General features: G+C 35.5%; 1 long non-coding RNA gene across 1 annotated transcript; it reads left to right on the forward strand.

Annotated features, from left to right (window-relative positions):
* The first annotated feature begins 8,999 nt into the window (after nt 1–8,999).
* On the forward strand, nt 9,000–9,775 carry LOC131040676 (uncharacterized). Its single transcript, XR_009104909.2, has 3 exons — nt 9,000–9,335; nt 9,425–9,467; nt 9,614–9,775. It is a non-coding gene; the product is annotated as an uncharacterized LOC131040676 (long non-coding RNA).
* Nucleotides 9,776–18,425: the final 8,650 nt, after the last annotated feature.

The raw sequence follows: 18,425 nt of genomic DNA on the forward strand, positions 1-18,425 counted from the left end.
GGTCAAAAGTCATAATATGAGCAATTTTATTGTATTTTAGTCATCCATAATGTATTAAGGTTATTTGAGTCCATTGAATCATAATATGTAAGGATTAATGAGCCATTTTGTCCAAATATATAATATTTGGTCCATCTTGAAGTATTAAAAGTGTCCATGTAAGGGTTGGAGTCATTTATGTCAAAAATGCAAAAAATGTAAAAATTGCAAAGTTGCAACATTGCCCAAAAGTGCAACAAAAGTGAAAAATGAAATCCGTTGGTCATGAGGTGGTTAGAGTAGTTAGGAAGGAGTTTGAAATGGTTTATAAAACCATGTTTGGATGAAATCAAGAGAGTAGATTAGTTTGGAGGGGATTTGACAAAGATTATCCATCAAACCCTCAAACTATGATGAGGTTTTAAGGAATCTGTGGCTGTCATAGATCCATGGAGGATCACATTTGGTGTAATTTTTATATGTATATTTTATTTAATGATAGATTAATGAAATATATTTCAGATGAATCCTTTCTTATGCATTTTTGTGGAGTATTTGGTAAGATATGTTTGTTTTTACAATAATTGTCAAAACTCTGCCAAGGGTTACCCATTTTTGGGAAAACGCTCATAACATTTTATTTAATCATTGGATCTAGATAAAAGTTGGAGAGAACTTGTGTAACTCAGTAATCTAAAGTCTCACCGAAGCGATTTGATTGAGGATTAATATTTTAAAAGTTATTTATGACTGTTTGTTACAGTTCATGGTGAAAAGCAGATTGGTGAAGGCAGTAACAGCCCGGTTGTAGCATTTGGTGTGGTCACGTGAGGGATAATAAAGAAGAAAGGATATATGTGTTGGAAATTTCTTTGAATCATCTTTCCAGTGTTGTTTGTCTTAATTTTATTAAGAATTGAATATTTTGTGATTATTTTGGTGAAAACAGTTTTTAAAGGATGAAACCCTGAACTAGGGTATTCCACGGAAAATAAGAATTTATTCTCTCATGTTATGGTGAATGTTATGATTTGAAATCTTGAATGAAGGTCTATAGGGATGTAATATAACCTTTGAAATTTTTTTGGAGTTGAGAAGAGTGATTTATCTTTTTATATGCCTCTTGATTCAAGTTTAAAGTCTACCCTTGAATGAAGGTTTTATGGTTTGTGATAGATGCTCTGCATTAATTGTTCATTACTATTCTGCACATGTTTGACTTGTGACCAAAATTGTTGCATATGAAACATTGACCGATAAAGGTAGGACCATTATTCATCATCATCCCATTACTCATCATACTTTTGCATTGACTCGCCATGCGATCAAATTTACCAAAAACAAAACATTTACCATTTAATTTGTAAGCATTAGGTTGTCTTACCGGATGTTTCATGTTTTTCGGCTGATGATTGTTCTGACTAGAAATAGAGGAGTCTCCTTTCTCAAATCCAAGTCCTCGCATGTCTTTCCCATGTCTCTAACTTTCTAGCATCTCATCCAACCGGGTTGAATTGGCTTTGAATTTTTCTTTGTACTCATTAGCAGTAGTCAGCCCATCTCTTAGAATTATGATATGCCTTTTAAGCTCTTGTCCATCATTCTTTGTTTGCACCAATTTAAGTTTCAACTGATAATTCTCATATGTCAATCTCCAACATTCATTAGATCTGTCCTTCGGTGACTGAGTTAGGGTTTCTTAATTCTTCTTCCAGTCTTCAATCTCCTTCGTCAGCTTCATTACAATGGATTGCATCTCATTCTTCAAGACTGCATTCTCCCTAGCCAACTTCTCACATTCATCTGTCTTGTCTTGTAGGGTTTGATTGTCAACACTTTGTTCTTCTTTCTCCTTTAGCTTATCCATCAATTAATTTCTCTTTTCTCTAGAAGTGCTCAATTGATCTTTCAATGTCTCAATGAAGTCTTCGGCTACATACAAATTTCTTTTCAAAGAACTTACTTCATTTCTTGCTGCATCAAGATGTTCAAGTGCCACACTAAGTTGTCTTTGTAAACCAGAGTCCATTGATTCAATCTCTTGGATCTTCCTCAAGTTGTCAGGCTTCTTCTGAGGCACAAGGCTCTGATAATAATTGTTGGAATCAATGAGCACTAAGAAGGGGGGGGGGGGGGGGTGAATCAGTGTTTTATAATCTGCAAACTTATCAAGCTAATTCTTAAACAAACAGATGCATAAGAAAGTAATCAAAGTGCAAAAACATAAAGTAAAGAACCACATAATCATAACACCAATATTTTTACATGGAAACTTAGAAAAGGGAAAAACCATGGTGGGATTGAATACCCACAATATTATTATACTATGGCCAGTAGTAGAACAATATTACAAAAGGGGAATGCACTTGCATTCAAGCACACTACCTAGAGCCCACTACTCAATTAAAAAAGGGCTACAACCCAGAGGAAGGCTCACTGCCTTACAGGCTATTACAATTGATTACAATAATGAGTGAACTGAAGTATATCTTTTGACTATGCCCAAATACAGCTACGGTTAGGCTTTGATTGACTCCAACAAGTGATCTGATATTTTGCTCTGTCACACACCGGAGAACCAAAAACTTCAATCACACTCACCAAACCCATAAATTCACTCATACAAACTCTCTTTGCATATATAATATATCAAAATGATCAACTAAATTGATCTTATCTATTCACATGAACAATAAGAGTCATTAACTAAGTCGGCTTCCAAAAACTGCATAACACGCAACATGAAACATGTATCACCAAGTTGGCTCAATCTGATCACAAATCCAAATGTGAACCAAAACAAGATGATAAAATGCTTCCCATAAGTCGGCCCACTCACCTCAAACATGAAACTGATCACTGAAATCATCCCAACAAATCTGCAACATGTTACACCAAAATAGGTCAACCATAACTGAATTACTGGATACCGAAGCTCTAAAATTGCACACAATTCAACATTGGATATCAGGATCACGAAGTAATTTGTCTCGAACCTCAAGCCAACTGCCTTGATCACCGCAACCAAAAATACATCACCTAAATCAAGATGTGCACCATGATCTCATGCTCTACCGGTTACTGTGTTCCACCTTCCAGACTTATACCTTATGAACAAAACGACTTTTGGTAAACCAATTCTATGTACACCGAATGTGATCTGTGAACTGAGTTGCCATCAATGACAACCCCTAAACATCTATCATGCACCAATCTTCATCGGAATGGTGTGCCTTTCCAACGCATCATACTTCCATTATCATTACTTCTGAAATTTTAATTTATCCTACATTCAAAAGCTTTGTTCCCATATCCATTGCAAACATAAAAAAATCCATTGGAAGATCTGACATTTCTATTCATATTCATTTTTCTTCTACATTCGCAATTCTTGTGTCCAAACTTGTTGCAATAATGACAATTTCCCTTGAAAGAATAATTCCTTATTTGATTTCTACATCCACTTGCTTTGTGCCCTACTTGATTACATGAAAAACAGTTTCCTTTAAAAGATAAATACCTAAAAGAAATAGGAGGATGTCTCCAGTCCATCACAAACTTCTAGAAATTATGATTAGGCATGCAAATCTTCTTATCCTTAGTAGCATTCTTCAATCCTTTGCCCTTTTCTTCATTGATCTTCGAGCACTCACCAAACTCTCCATTGTTTTGAAACTACAAGACAGATTCCCATATCTCTTTTCCATCTTTTAGACTTATGCCATTACTAATATAATCTTTAGCATCTTTGAGTTCCTTTTTCATATTCATCACTTCTTCTTCTAATTTTGAGCATTCTCTTCTTTTCTCCTTAATATTTATTTCATATTCATCAATAGCCTTATTTTCTTTGTCCAATAATCCCCTTAAGAAAGTAATCTTCCCAACTGCCTTCTTATATTTGTCTCTGCACTCATCTAGATTAGCCAATGCAGATCTTAGTTCTCCTTCCATATCAAAAACTCCTTCAACATCATCCCAATGGCCTTCATCTAAAGAATCCATATCATTCAACTCTTCTCCAAACATAGTGTTCAAGACTCTAGATCTACCTCTAGTGGTTAAGCTTACACAAGAGGAACCAAGCTCTGATACTAATTGTTGAACACACACACCAGATGCTGAGAGGGGGGGTGAATCATCATAAACCAACTTCTAGACCTTAATATTACTTTACAACATTTATTTCAGATAACAAACTTTCATAAATAATTCAAGGAAGACATCATAATATCAGTCACATCAATTGCACATGAACACCAAAATTTATATGTGGAAAACCCAAACTAGGAAAAGCCAAAATGAGTATTTCTCACATATTTGATCCACTATATAAAATGATTTAGAAAAGAGGGAGCTCAGTGCTCTAGAATTCCATACCAAGGATAATTGCCCTTGGGGCAAGATACAAAAGAGGACTTGCAAAATCTAAAGCTAAATAGAATAAGGCAAGATACAAAATTGTAACTTTCAAAAAAATAACTATATGAATAAGAGCATCTCAATATGATAATTATAGTCTCTTTGATTACACCATCTCTGACCTTACTCAAATATCTGGACCTTCAAGTCTCCGAATCTCTATTCTGCTATCAACTGCCACCTCTGCACTGCAAACCCTATTGATATAGCAACTACAAACACATCGACTTCCTTACATAGAGTTGCATATATTCACTCCTGAATTTGACATCCACATTTCACTCTTTTCTTCGTTTCTTTTCAACAAATCATCACATATATATAGAAATCTGAAATAAAACATCCTTACCAAATCAGCCAAAAGAAATGTTGTAACATGTGTGCATATTTCCGACCCAAGAAATACCATTGAACCAAAATATAAAGCCCGTATAACATAAGCTGGACCTAAACAAGCAACACTAGACCAAAAGAATACTTCACACATAATCACCAAACCAAGAAATATATATTACATCTAACTTTGATAACATAAACTAGCACATATACCAATAATGTTATTTTACAAATGAAAGAGTTTGGACCAAAAAAAACAACACCCAAACCAAAAAGATAAAGCTTCCAATTGTCCTCGCCATAAAAAAACAAGTTGATATCAATCAGATCAACTATCAATACAAATTTTCTGCATCCAAACCATAGAACCAATCATAGCAACCTCCAGTCTAAAAATATAACTACAAATACTCCAACACTGTATCCAACTCAACTGATGTCCAGACTAGAACTTATCCAAACCACACTATTTGACATCAATGAAAACAAAGCACGCATCTATAACACCCCCTCTCTCTTTCTCTCTCTATTACCTCTTTTATCTTCGATATTTATGTCTATCTATATCTTGCTACATCTCCCTCTCCCTCTCTATCTATATCTCATTATTTTTCTCTTATTAATTTCATATTTGCTACTCTCTCTCTATATATCTCTACCTCTCTCTATATATAACTTCCTATATATTTACCTTGCTATTTCTCCATCTCCCCCCTCTCATTGGATCCCTCTCTCTTCCTCTTTCCTTTCACCTCTCACCCTCTATCTTTCACAAGTTATACCTATTACTTCATCCCTCCTTTCTATCCACCTCTCTCCCTCTCTCTATCCCTATTTATCCCTCTCTGTCACTCTTCTTATATCTATCTGCTCTCTTATCTCTATTTATTTCCCTTTGTATTCCCCCCTCTCTACCTATTTATATATCTATCCCCCTTTGTATTATTACTCATCTGTCTTTGACTCATATACACACTCTTCCTATTTCTCCCTTCCTATATCTATCTCTTTATCTCTATATCCATCTATCTCTCTCATATATGCACACATCCCTTATTTCTCCCTTCCTATATCTATCTATCTAGCTTTCCCCTTCTATTTTACTCTCCCTCTCTTTAAACCTCTCTCTATTAATTATCTCTATCACCTTATTTCACTCTCACACTTTACCCTTCTATCTCTACCTCCTTGTCTCTCCCTCTCTACCTATATGTCATTATCTCTACCTATCTCTTATGCACTCTATCTCTCTTACTTTATATCTCTATCTCTATATTTATCTTTCCCTTTATCTCTCTCTTACTCTATCTTTTTCTATCCACATCTCTTTCTCATCTCTCTATCTTTTTTTGTCCATATCTTTCTCTGCCTATATCTCCTGATCTCTATATCTATTTTCTTATCCTTTTATATCTCTCTATATCACCCTCTATTTGTATCTCTCCATGTTGGAAATGGAACCTCGTTATCTTCTCAATTCAAAGATTTTGTTATAGTCATGTTTGCATGCATAATTCATTTGAAGATATCATTTCTCCATTGAGACCTTTGTTGTATAAACAACAACATTTTCTAAATGGACTACCAATTCACCTCATGTACTACACAAATGTATGCAATAAATAGACCAAACATTTCCCTAATAAGGATTTTATAACTCTTTGGTGTACCTATTGCTAAATGGCCTACTCTCTCTCCCCCCATCTCTCTCTCTCTCTCTCTCTCTCTCTCTCTCTCTCTCTCTCTCTCTCCCATCCCCCCATCCCCTACTTATATCTCTATCTCTACCTCTCTTTGCATTTTTCTTCCCATATATATAGCTCTCTCTCTTTAGCTCCCCATATGTTAATCTCTCTCTCTCTCTCTCTAAATCTCCATTTTTTCCATCTCCACTTCTCTCTATTTGTTTATCTCTTTGCCTTTATCTCCCTCCCCGCTCTCCATATCTATTTATATCTCTATCACTTTATCTTACCATATATATATATATATATATATATATATATATATATCTTTGGCTATCCCTCCCCCTCTTCATCTATACCTCTCTATCTCTCCCTCTACCTCTCTCTCTATCTATTTTTCTCCCTCGTCCTATCTCACTCTATATGCATCTCTACCTTTATCTCTAGACATGTTTCTCTCACTATCCATCCATCTCTCTCCCTCTCCCTCTAACTAGACCTCTATATCTATATCTCGTTGCCTCTATATCTATCTCTACATTTTTCCATATCTCCCTCTATTTCTACCTTGTTACCTCTCCATCTCTCTCTACCCCTATAAACCTCCCCCCTTCTATCTCTATCTCTCTAGCTCTCACTATCTCATTCTCTCCTTCTCTATATATTTATCTCCTCCATCTCTACCAATCCCTCTCTCCCCTATCACTTTATCTCTCCCTCTCCTCTCCATATCCATCTTCTTCTCCATCACTATTTCCATTTCCATTTCCACCTCCATTTCTATCTCCTTACCCCTCTCTCTCTCCCCCCCACCTTTATGTTCTACTCTCCCCCTCTCTCCCTATTACAAATATAACATGAGCTTGTTTGTAATGGGCCCTAAATATCTTCTTGGTTTAGAGGTTTTGTTTCAATCATGGTTGGATCCTTGTAAGTGGATGCATAGATTATTTGAAGCTATCACATCTTCATTAAGACCTTTCATTCCCTCTATATTGATCTCTCTTCCTCTCATCCCACTTCTCTCCCTCCCTCCTCTACCTATCTCTCTCCCTTTCTCTCTCCCCCCCCTCTCTATATATATCCTCCCTCTCTATCTCTCCCTCCCTCACTCTCTCCATATCCCTCTCCATCTCTCAATCTTTGTCTCTCTCCATTTCTCTTCCCATATATCTCTATTTCTCATTTTTTCTCTCTGACCTTCTACCTTCTTTGTTATCCCTATCTCTATTTGTGTATATCTACTTCTCTCTATTTGTCTTTTTATCTCTCTCCCTCTCTCTACCCATCTTTGTGTCTCTCCCTCTCTCTATATCTCCTTATATCTTTATCACTCTATCTCACCATATATATCTTTCTTAGAGCTATCTCTCTCTCCTTCCTCTCTTTCTCTTTATCTCTCCATCTCCCTCCTTAGATCTTTCTATATCTATCTCTCTTGTTACCTCTCTCTACCTCTATATCTATTTGTCTCTCTCTTACTCTTTCACTTTATCTTCCTCTCTCCCTCTTTATCCATCAATCCCTCTCCCTCTCCCTCTTCCTAGAAATCTATATCTATATCTCTTTTCCTCTTTATCTCTATCTCTCATTTTGTTCCCTCCATATCTCCCTCTCCCTCTCCCTCTCCCTCTATCTCTATCTCTATCTCTATCTCTATCTCTATCTTTATCTTTATCTTATCCCACAAGGGGGTAAGGTATGCATGCCTCGTTTGTAGTGCAGTTAGGTACCTCCTGCAAGGAGTACGAGGTAGTCCCATACTGCTCTAACCCATCTGTAGACCCATACACATATGGCTCGCATCATGGACTATAAAAGCCCCTTTCCTTTCCTTTCCTATCGTCTCCACATCTCTCTCTATCTATATATATTGAACTCCATATCTCCATCTATATATTTCTATCTATCCTCATATTGTCTCCCTCTATGTTTCTTTTTCATCTCTATCTATCCCTCTCTTTTGTCTATCTTCATCTCTCCATCTCCTTGTCTCCATATCCCTCCCCTTCTCCATCTCCATCTCCATCTCTATCTCATCTTTCTCTCTATATTTGCCTCCTTATCTCTCTCACTCTTCCCCCCTCTATCTCTCCCTCTCTCCCTTTTGCAACCATAACATTAGCATGTTCATAATGAAGCCTAATTATCTTCCCAATTGATAGGTTTTGTTTCACTCATGTTTCGTCCTTGTAAGTGGATGTATAGTTCACTTAAAGTTATCGCTTCTCCATTGAAAACTTTGTTGCACTAACAATATCATGTACTGCAAAAAATAGACTAATATTTTTCCCAATTGACCTTCCATACCTCTTCTCATACCCCTTGCACACCAGGATGTAATTGCTAGTTTGCTTCAATTTTCACTCTTATTGAAATTATTTAGATTAATAGTTAGAAACTAAAACGAAATACTATAGATTGATAGTTTCCTACACAATAATGTCCCCCCATTCGAGGCATTTGGCCCCATCCTTTCATAAGTATCCACTCTTACAACAATTCAAGACCATCATGTCATTTCAAAGTACTCAGGTGGTACCTATATCAATATGTGTATTAGGGCACCAACAAAATCCAATTATCGATATACGGACCGCGAATTTTTAACAGATATAGCTTCCCTAGCATATCGCCATTCTTCTCAGCCATTAATGGAATGCGCACATTGCCAAACGTGGAAGGTGTAGATTCAATCTAGAGAGCTCGGAGTGCATTTCGTCGAACCAGGAGTGTATGTTCACTGTTCTGTACAACACTTCCGTAATGGCAAATTGAGGCAAATGCGTTTATGAAGAGATAAATTTGACGTAAAATACCTACCATCCACATAAATCCAAAAGGGCGACTTCAGGCAAATGCGGCTTTATTTGAGAGATTGTAGATCATAAACAGAGCATAGGCAAGTCGCCGGTATGGATATTTTTCTGTATTTTACTAAGGCATTCGTTGAATTCGGCGTGTTCTGTTAAGTTTTGCGTAATTTCGAAACCTCTTTGCAGGTTAACTTTAGAGATTTCAAATGGGCACAACGAAAGAATAGTGGTGAGGAAAATAGAGAAAGAATAGTGCCAAGTTTAGAGGTTAAGTTTTTGATATTTCAAATGGGCAGGAAAGAATAGTGTTGAGGACAATAGAGAAAGAATAGTGCCAATATTTGAGGATAAGTTTTCGAGATTTTTGATGAGCAGAGAAAGGTGAAGAAAATTGAGAAAGCGGCAGGCAGGCATGTCACTTTCTACAAGCGGAGGAAGGGTTTGATAAAAAAAAGCGCAGGAGCTTTCCATTATGTGCAACGCGGATGTAGGGGTCATCATTTTTTCTGCAACAGGGAAGCTCTTCGAGTACTCCAATTCCAGGTATTCTTCTTCGTACCTGCTTTTATTTTTTTAGAAGAAGAGTGAAGTTTTAGGTCGAGCTACTTACAGAAAAGTCGACGTGTAGTTGTACTGTACCAAGAATTTATGATAAATCAACCTGAATAAATATTTGAACACACTAATAGATCATATAATGATAGCAGTTTTCCTCGACTTAGTAACAGTAATTTTTGCAGAATGGTATTATATTATATTTATACATAGGTAGTGTTTTAGTGATTTAAATTTAGTAATCGTTATTTTTTGGATCACATAGCTACTTCTTGATTCGATTGTGTGGAAGCAGGCCTGGAATTTGACAGGCAAAATGACCGTTTTTGCACTTTGGAATCGTATTTGACAGCTTAAAAAATTAGTAGAACGTATGCATTGACATGCTATTTTTTTCTAAAATCTTATAAATGACACTTCAAATTATAAATAACCCGTAAAAAAATATAGTAGGTAATATATATATTAGTTTAGAATGTTTATTATAAAAATACAAATTTATTTAGAATATTTTGAAATGGAAGGATTTAGAATATGGAAGGATGTAGTTGTTTCTAATTTTATAATATTTTAATATGATTTTTTAGAATAGTTCTATTTTTTCATATGAATTTAGAAACTTGTCATAATTGAAATGACAGAATATAATTGATACAATTTAATTTTTTAAGTATATTTAATAAGATTGTTATAGAAACTTGTCATAATATATATAATTTTAAAATTTAAATGTTTATTATTACTAAATTAGTAATTATTAATTGATTATCATTTAATGTTAATATATAATATATATTAGTGTATTAGTTTAGAAACTTATTTAGTAAATTTAAGATTTTTGCATATATTACTAATTTATCATTAATATATTTTTTGACAATGAATATTTTTCTTAAAACGTCAAATAAAAGGCATTGAAATGACTAACTGTCATCAAAAATTCATATGACAGGTAGGGGTGACCGTCAAATTCCAGGCCTGTGTGGAAGTTTATTGCATCTAATCCAGAAGAAGCTCTTCCAAATCTAATGGATTGTGAAAACTTGATGTCTTCAATCACTCCTAATGCACACAACCCCCAATTACTAATTTTAAAGGATCGAGAAAAATGATCGTGAAAAGCTCATTAATAAGTTTCACATGTACCAATAGCTTATCACTTTTTAACTTTTTTGATCCATAGATGACCCATTTGTGCACTCATTAATAAGTTTCACATGTACCAATACCTTATGAATTTTTAGCTTTTTTGATCCATAGAAGATCCATTTGTGCACAACTAGTGGGACATTTGTGCACAAGTACTGCAATATTTGTCTACAAGTAGTGGCAATTTTAAGTGGATGGTTATTAGAGAATCTTTAAGTAGTTTCGGGTGACACTTTGAAATGTGTACTTTTTGGCCTTTGTGCGCATAATTGATCCCACAACATGCTTCGTTACTACCCAAGCCAAAGTTGCATATAGAGACAACACAATAAAAATCATCAAAATCAATGTACCTGTTAGGATTTAGGGGTGCACAAAGTTAGCTAGGGGAAGAGCACCAATAGATAACATAGTTCCAATAACCGTCACCTTATTGTTATGTTGACCTCCCCAATAGCCGTCATAGTGAAAACACCATTAATAAATTTGTTTTGTACCAATAGCCAATCATTTTTTGTAATTAATTGGCCCATTTGTGTACAATTATTGGAACAATTGTCCCATTTGTGTACCACTATTGGAACATTTGTCAACAAGTACTAGCGATTTTGAGTTGACGATTACTTGAACATCTTTAGTTAGGTATTAGGCGACACTTTGAAATGTGTACTTTTTGACCTTTGTGTGCATAACTGATTCCACAATGTGCATCGTTACTACCCTGAAGCTAGATCAATAGCTATAAGCAGTTAAGTCGCATACGAAGACAACTTAAAAAAAATCAAAATCCGATGTACCATTTAGGATCTATGGGTGCGCGAAGTTAGCTATGACGGTTACTGATGCTCTTCCCCTATAACCACTACTGATATGCTTCCCTTAATATATTATATATATGATATTTTTATTTAAATTGTAATGTGTTTATAGTTAATGTTATCATCTTATAAATTTAAAGTTATCTTTAAATTATTTGCATGTTTAAAAAAAATAAAATTCTTGTTTAAATAAATTTTATAATTAATGGTCTTGAAAGTGACTATTCTTTTATATAAATTATTTAGATCTTTATTAATATATTATTCTTATATAATTTTTGGTATGTTTAATAATTTTTTAAGATAAATTTAAAAAGTTAATATTTATAATTTTGTTTAGTTTAACATTGAATGACTATCATCTTGTTTAAAGTGTTTGTTTGCTTTTTGAATACTTACTTCAACATCCTCGTATAAATAATTTGTCCTTAATAATATTTTACAGTGACAATATTAAATAACACAACAATGAATAGTGGTGAAAAGCACAAGGTTCTTTCTTCTCTTTCAAAGCCACAAACTGCAAGTGAATCCTTCTCTCAATTTCCAAAGCAAAATCAAACTCCAAGTTTAATTCCAAATTTTAAATCCTCATAGCCATATACATCATGGAAATTAGGATCTTATCTCTAGCATCCTCACCCAATATATGGCACAAGGCAAAATAGGTCCTTTGAAAGTAAACCTGAAACTCATCCACAAAAAAGGGTTCATTCCCCACAATCTCCATAGTTTGGTTGTTAAAAACCCTTTAGCGATACAACGAGAGCTTATCTTTTTTGTATGTCTTCCTGAACTTGGTATAATCTTGTTCAAATTTTACCAACTCTATTCTAGTGATGGCATAACCAACAACACTACTTTCAGACCAAACAAGGAACATGAATCCTCCAAAAATACCTCATGTAATCATCCTAATCCATCTCGAAAGTATAACATCAATTTGTAAGTAGCTCTGTAGAACATAACCAACCAGATAGACATTTAGACAAGAAACCGAATATAATCAGACATTACGTACACAAAACTACCAGGCAAAATACTACACTAGACATTTTTGTTGTACATCACTTTTGTACCACGAATCATCAACACCAGATTCACAACACTACCAAACCATAATAACATCACAATACTACTAAACCATAATACATCCATACTTTCATCATAGTATATTCGGATGAAACCAATAGCCAAATAAACCACCAACAACCAGACCATCAATAATCATCAATAATAGGTTTGAAATCAATGACAACATAGACACATATGTGCAACAATCTTCCCTTTGTCATTGATGGCAAAACAAAAATATTTTTCCTCAAAACTTCTCCCCTATCACCAAGATCTCTCCCCCTTTGACATCACCAAGATCTCTCCCCCTTTGACATCAATGACAAAGGGTGATACATTTTGCAAAAATAGATTGATCAAAACTATAACTCCCTAAGAAAGCAATAGAAAGGAAAAAAACTGAATACAAGTACCACCACACAAATTATCATGCATTGTCGAGCTAAATATCTTTGAATTGATTTTTCAAAACCAGAAGAGAAGAGTTCCACGAGCGAATAGTGTCTGAAAGAATTCTATCCTGACATTCACACTCAAGACTTAGATGGACTGCAACATAAAAAATATTTGCATTTATCACACTTCATTCTACCTTTTTAGCTTTTGCCAATAATCTGATAAATATAGACAATCACAATTTTGCTACATCCTTAAGACCATTGAATTTTTTTTAAATACTCATCTCTTTGTCTTTGCCTTTGGTGTAATTGAGAGTGAATATATTGAACCTTAGTTCTCATGGCACCATTTACATCATTGTAGATATCAAACAAATGAGCCAACTTGGTAAGCTAAGTCTCAATAGAGTCTATCTCATCTTTGAATTTCTTTATGGCAGCAGGCCACCATTAGTAATACAGATACAACCATGTAGCATTATCCATCACTTTCCTTAACTCAAGCAAGTCATGCTTAAGATTAAGATGTGCTCTTAGGTACTTCTTAGTCATTTTCTTCGCAAAATTTCTCTCTGTATATAGGGTTCACTCAATTCATTGCTAACACTTTAAACTGAAGCCATATGCTCAATCAACAATTCTACTAGTACTCCCGAAAGAACATAAAAAACTATAATGTGGTGAAAACTAGGAATTAGTGTTTCATTAAGTAAATCCACTAAATATCCTTATTAACCAAATAACATTAAAAGGAGGAGGTAAATCTAATAGATCTAGCTACAATTTGATCAGAAAAAGGGCTAAGAATACGGATCAGATTTACCAATTGTTTGTGGGGTTTGAGTCTCCTTCTTTCTAAGTTCAATTATAATATAATTGTGAAATCGGGTAAAATGAGGGATTATTGAAGTAATCTATTAGAAATAGTAAAATAAAGGATGTCCCATGGATCCACACTTGGATCCGAAAAAAAAGAGATGTTTAAAACTTGTCCTCCGAAGTTCAACTTGATTTTTTGGGACCAGGTATCACAAATTTGCCTTGATCGTCTGAATTTTCCGCCGTTGAAAGCTGACCTATTTATCACTGTTGACTCTATTAGAATTCCCGAGTACAACTCTGCACCTGTTTCTTGCACATAGAAAGAAAGGGAAATATGTTTGGAATAGGGGTTTGTCTTAGATCAAACCCCTGTTTTGGAATTAACCATGAATGAAATAACACAAATACTGAAATAAATATTAAGGAGATATACCTTAGATCTACAATTGTTGATGATGATACAATGCTATTATGATGTAATCACAAATATTGAATGTAATGGCACGATAAACACATAAATATGGAAAACCCTGATCACACACACATGCTTGAACGAACATTTATGTAACTTTGCTCCATAATGCTTGAATGATGAATATGTAGCCTTGAATATTTGAAGATGCTTGATTATGAATGCTTCACGGATGCACGAATAATATGGATGGAGTCTTAGTTCTCCTCTTAGATCTAAAATAAATTGATAAAATATCTTTATATAGGGTTCCCTAAACAAATTATTGATTAGGCCAACCTCTAATGGTCATGTGTAGCCTCGAGAATCAAATTGGGGCCCCTTTGAGAGGCACCAGGGTGGTTTGGGGTGCCTTGCTCCAGATTAGGGTTTTCCACGCCCTAATCCTTTTACAAAGAGTTCCAAAGCAAGCAACCAGGGGGAGGGAATCTCATAGTAGGACCCACCAAAGGGTGTATATGACATTAAAGTTGGATAATCAAGCCTGGAAAATGTAGAGAGGGGATGAGGATAGGACACGCTAAAGTGGGAGCAAAAACATGAGGTGTCAATTAGACTGATGACAATTTACAATGCTACATTTAGCCTCAACTTTAACGAGACTATGGGCCTATGCAAATACTCGTGATAAAGTAGAAACATGAGAGTAAGAAGAAATTAGGAGCAAGATCATAAGGAGATAAGACATCACTAATTTTGAGGAACCAAGCTCCCAATATTAGCACCTTAACTCACATAATCTCATGCAAGGATACACAAAACAAGACAGACAAAAAAGGAAAACAAAGAGAAAAGACATAAGACAAAAGACACAAAACACAAAAGCTAAAAACCAAAATAAGACCTCAAGTCAAATAGTTGAAGAGACCTCGATAATCAAAATGTCTCAACCACTAATATCATTCTTGAAATGACATCACAAGGACACAAGTGATCACATAAAAAGAGCAAGAGTGTGCATAAAACCATAAACCACAAATAGAAAAGCTATGAGCTCATGGAGAGAAGAAAGGGTAGACATGGATGCCATGATCTAGAAAGTTGTGTTATGCTAGATGATCTATCAACCTGCAAATGTTCCCACCAAAGAGATGCATGACCTTTCAACCGGGTATAGGCATATTTCACATTCCTTTCTTCTGCAGTGTCTTCAAAATCAAAATATTTCTCCATCTTCGAGATCCAATCCATCAATTCATCTGAATCCAACTTTCCATCATATTCTGGTGGGGTAAAATGAGGTTTAGTATTCGCCTTACTCAAAACCTTCAAAAACCTTTCCTCATCCAGATAAACTACCGGTGGGTTTACTTGTTCTTCTGGGGCTTCTTCTCCTTCATCTTCACTTACATCTTCGATGTGTCGGTTGTTGGCCATTTGGTGGAATTGATTATGTGTTGCATTGATGTTTTGTCATTGATGCCAACACTAGCTGTTTAGATGCTTTACTAATACCCTTTTGGTCTCGGTAGGTTGAGTGGTTTCTGGTTGATTTGGATCCGGCATGATTCGGTAGGCTCCAGTATAGTTTGGTGATGGAATTGGCTTGTTCATGATACTCTTGTTCATATTCGGTCAATTGGTTGTGGTCTGATGATCATATGCTATCATGTTTGCTTAGAAGCTTAGTTTCTGGTTTCGGCGAGGGTTTCACTGACAGAGCTTTTGATGAAGATCTTTAATGAATTGCATAAGTGGTCTTGGTGCAACTTCTGGTGGAGTTTCAGGATGCTGTTGATGATCATGTTCGAGACTTTGCGGATGGAGATCATTGCTGTAACGTGTAGACCTATACTGGGTTCCGGTTGATGTAGGTTATGGACCGACTTTAATGTAATGTGTGGATTGGACCTCTCGATGTATTTCCGCGATGTCTTATGTGTTGGATATTATTTGTTTGGTCTAATAGTTTGTAATTATGTAATTGGTTCATTATATGGTGGCCGACCTAATTATTTATGGTCGAGGGTTTGTATATATATATAGATGTAAGATCTCATTGTAGATCATCATGGTTATGGTTAGAGGTCATGGTCAAGGAATGTAATGTGCAAATAATGTAATATGATTCAGGCAGAGGATTTGGTCGATCATTGGAGATCGAATTGGGTTTACATAAGAGGATTTAGTCCTCCGGTATTGAGCTTAACTGGAACTGTACTTAGGCATAGGAGATGCTATCTTTTGCAGTTCAACACTTCTCCAAATTGTAGTATGGATTTCTATGTAGTCAGTGAGACTCCTTTTGTGATGAGCACTGTGCTCTAGGTTGTTGGCCTTCCTGCAAGTGCAGGCCCCTCAATTGTAATTCACATACTTACTGCAGAAGTATTATCTAACTGTGGGCAGGTTTCCCACTGTGGTTTTTCCCTTTACCGGGTTTTCCACGTATAAATCTTGGTGTCATGTGGATGGCTTTTATTTTGTGATTATTGTTTATGCTTAATTGGTTTAACTGCTATTCCGGTATTTGATTTAAGCATTCCGGTATTAATGTTTTGGGTTCTGGTATTAAAGTTTAAATTGCTAATAGTTCCAGTAATTTGTGACAATTGATTCACCCCCCCCCTCCCTCTCAGTTGTCTTTCGGTTATTTGAATTGTCTAACAATTGGTATCAGAGCTTTGGTCCTCTCTGCAGAAAGCTTAACCACTTGAGGAATATCCTATGGCGACTAATAGTTCAAGTTCATCCAGTTCTTCTAGAGCTATCTTTCGAAGGGATATTCTGAGGCTTGATGAAACAAATTACACAGTATGGAAGATTCAGATGGAGACTCATTTGAGATATCTTGGCAAGGAGATTTGGGAGATCACACAAAATGGTGTCACACATTATAATCCGGGATCTGACAATCCTCCTCCAACAAACTTGGTGAAGGAGCTTGAGAATGATTGTACAACAAGAGAAGCCTTCTTGTGTGCACTTTCTGATCAGCAAATAATGGGATTAACCGACAAATCATCTGGAAAGGCTATATGGGATAAGTTGGAGACTCTTAATGAAGGTGACCCTACAGTAAATATTGCTAAACTTGATCGTTACCGGGTGAGATATGAAAACATGAAAATGGAAGAAGACGAAAGGATTACTACATTCATGGAAAGGGTAAATAAGATTGTTATGGGAATTCAATATTGTGGTGGAACTATGAGTGAAGATGAAATTATTTCTAAAGTCCCGAGAGTCCTACCACTAGCTTATAAAATGAAGGCTACTGCTATTAATAAGTTGAGAATAATGGCTAATACATCTGTCAACAGAGATACTTTGGTTGGGAAACTATCTTCTTTTGAGCTTGAAGAATTTGGATCTTCTGGAGCTGTGAAGACTGAACCTGTTTTTCATGCATCATCTACAACCGGTAAGCAAGACTGGAGAGCTTTATATGCAAAAGAGCTAGAAGATATGAAAATAGATGATGATGAGTTTGAGCAATTTGAAGCACTATTTGCTAGAAGAGTACCTAAAAGACTGGTAGGAAGTAAGTATGAAAGAAAAGCTCCTTTTAAATGTTTTGCATGTAATAAGATTGGTCATTTTGCATCTAAATGTCCTGAAAGGAATTCAAGATTTGAAGAAAGAGTTAGAAGATCATTTAAGCCTAACCCTGAATATAAGAACAAGTATAAGTACAAGAAGAACATAGAGAAATCAAGCTACATAGCGGATGAGGAAGGCATTACTGATTCTGATGATCAAGCAACAAAAGACTCTGCTAGTGGTTCCGACAATGGGAAGGAATGGGTGTTCCTGGTTATCAAAGAAGATGATCTGACACTGGAAGAGAATGTACCTGAAGAGAAGGCACTTGCTGCTAAAATTGAAGACAAGGATGATTGGGTAATTGACAACGTTTGTTCACATCAGATGACTGGAGATAAAGGGAAGTTTCTGTC

Source organism: Cryptomeria japonica, chromosome 10, assembly GCF_030272615.1.
Source record: "Cryptomeria japonica chromosome 10, Sugi_1.0, whole genome shotgun sequence".
NCBI classification, from domain to species: domain Eukaryota; kingdom Viridiplantae; phylum Streptophyta; class Pinopsida; order Cupressales; family Cupressaceae; genus Cryptomeria; species Cryptomeria japonica.